Source organism: Malus sylvestris, chromosome 10, assembly GCF_916048215.2.
Source record: "Malus sylvestris chromosome 10, drMalSylv7.2, whole genome shotgun sequence".
NCBI lineage: Eukaryota > Viridiplantae > Streptophyta > Magnoliopsida > Rosales > Rosaceae > Malus > Malus sylvestris.
This window is the reverse complement of record NC_062269.1, coordinates 4,935,930-4,938,461: the sequence shown is the minus strand read 5'-3', so window position 1 is coordinate 4,938,461 and position 2,532 is coordinate 4,935,930. Positions and strand designations below refer to the sequence as shown.

General features: G+C 35.2%; 1 pseudogene; it reads left to right on the top strand.

The window, feature by feature from the left end:
- The first annotated feature begins 353 nt into the window (after window positions 1–353).
- LOC126585082 (aspartate aminotransferase, cytoplasmic-like) lies at window positions 354–1,634 on the top strand (annotated as a pseudogene).
- The last annotated feature ends 898 nt before the right edge of the window (window positions 1,635–2,532 follow it).

Sequence of the window (2,532 nt, the reverse complement as noted above, 5' to 3'; positions counted from 1 at the left end):
TGATTTGAATGTCTATTTGTATTTTGATCGTTTGTGCGTAAAATCCTTTTCGGTTTTCGAACCGAGGTGAGTCTGTTTTGGACCGAATTTAACATGATTACAAAGCTTTAGTATGTATTGTTAGCGAAATGTATGTTCCCTAATGTATGGGACTCGAGCGTGCCGACTCAAGCTGATGTTTGTTTCATTTTCAAAATTATGCACGTCTTCGTAACTGAAGGATTTTTATTTCAAAGGTAGTGGCACTAGTTTTGTTATCATCGTTTGCGAATTTGTTAATTTCTTAACCGCCTTTGTGTTCATGGAATGACAGGAGGGAAAACCACTTGTTCTGAATGTGGTGAGAAAAGCCGAACAGCTGCTCGTTAATGACATGTAAGCTATATCGTTGTCAGTAAATTGATTTTGCTATTAATTTAAGAAGCTAACATTATTGACGTTAAATGGCAGCATGCATTGTAACGTGTCTATTCTTCATTCTGTTTTAATACTCTTCATTTCGTTAACATGCCTCTTAGAAGACCTCAGTTCTGCCCCCGCCGGAGCAATTGTACTTCTCCATGTATGTGCTCATAACCCCACCGGTGTTGATCCAACTCTTGAGCAGTGGGAGCAGATTAGACAGCTCGTGAGATCAAGAGAAATTACCTTTCTTCGACAGTGCTTATCAGGTAGACCACGTGTAGAGTTCCAATTTCTCTACACTCTAGTTTCTTCTTTCTGTTTAACATCATGCTATTCCAACTTCTCATGATGAACTGTTTTCTTGTATTTGTAGGGTTTTGCTAGTGGAAGTTTGGATGGAGATGCACAGTCTGTTCGTAGGTTTGCTGCTGATGGTGGAGAGTGCCTTATTGCTCAAAGTTATGCAAAAAACATGGGTCTGTATGGTGAACGTGTTGGAGCCCTAAGCATTGTAAGACTCATTCCATAACTTTTAGTTGCGAGTTACCTTATTTTGATGCATCCCACTAAAATTTAATACGAAAAAACTCCATACTTGCCATACATCTTAAATTGTTCTTGATTATATTGGTTGTTGAAAATTTTACTTGAACATAGGTCTGCAAGAATGCTGATGTTGCAAGCAAGGTTGAGAGCTAACTGAAGCTTGTGATCAGGCCCATGTACTTGAACACCAACCCATTCATGGTGCATCTATTGTAGCGACCATCCTCAAGGATAGACACTATTTGAATCTTGTTCATATATGTGCAAAATGACAATAATTGACTTGATGTATCATCAGCTAGTTATTGAACTCTGACCCAGAAATAGTTTTTCCTTCCCTATTTGATTTCTAATGATCTTATCACTTAATTCTTTTGTGGTCAGGGATTTGTTCAATGAGTGGACAATTGAGTTGAAGGAAATGGCTGATCGTATCATCAGCATGCGTCTTCAACTTTTTGAATCCTTGCATGCCAAGGATTAGCATGGTGGGTCTGAGCTCAAGGACCGTCCCTCATCTTACGGAGGCAATACATGCAGCTGTTACTCGCGCTGCCTAGTCATATGTTTAGAAGGCAACATTTTCTTCTTGTGAGCCGACTCCAATGTTGGACTCTTCCCTTTCTACAGTTTTGTTGTAATAATTGTTTTACCTTATTAGATGAGGTTAAAGATTTCTCCGACTAAAGATAAACTGAAGAAAATCTAGAGGATTTTTGAGTTTTGTTTTCGACCTTCCCCATGTTACAATTATATGATGCACTCATGTCAAATTTTTCGTTCATTAGAAATATTCATGCCAAATTAAAAGTTTTTGGATCTTCAAATACATCTCTTTCGTATGCCATTGTTTCATAATTTTTGGAACTTTTTGGGTTTCAATAGTCCGGGAAGACGTAGTTTGAAAAATGAAATGTGAAGATTGAGCGGTTTTGAAAAATAAATGGTGAAGATTGGTTCTAATATTGTTTCTAAGAAATTAAACGGTGAAAATTGAGCTGGACTGTTTTTGAAAATTGTTTGAATAGCAACAAGTTTTATAAATGCATATAATTAGACTACTTTCAAGTACATTTACAATATTGTACTAATGAATCTTAGCTATTCAGTTTAAAATATTTCAATTGAAGTAGTTTGTCATACTAATTAATATTTAAGATAAAGTTTATAAATATTTTTCTTCTAAAAATAAAGTATATTTAGTAATTTACTTTTATTTGTTAAGAAAACAAAATTATTAGAGTATTATACCCTTTTTTGTCATTTCACACAGTCATAGCTGTTTTACATAAAAGTTTACCAAACACTATCATACAACTTTTTTTCTAAAAGCACTTTTACAAAAAAGTTTACCAAACACTATACTACTTTATTTCACAGCCGCTTATTCTTACAACAGCTTTTTTTCAAAGCACAGCAATACCAAACCAGCCCTGACTAATGAGCTATGAATTCAACCGTACAGACCTTTACAGGGGTTTCGGCTAGTATGTTATTTTCCATGAATTTATTTTCACCTGAGTTACTTATTCTGTTTTATATTTTGAGCATGGCATACTTATGAATATGAATATGTGAAGC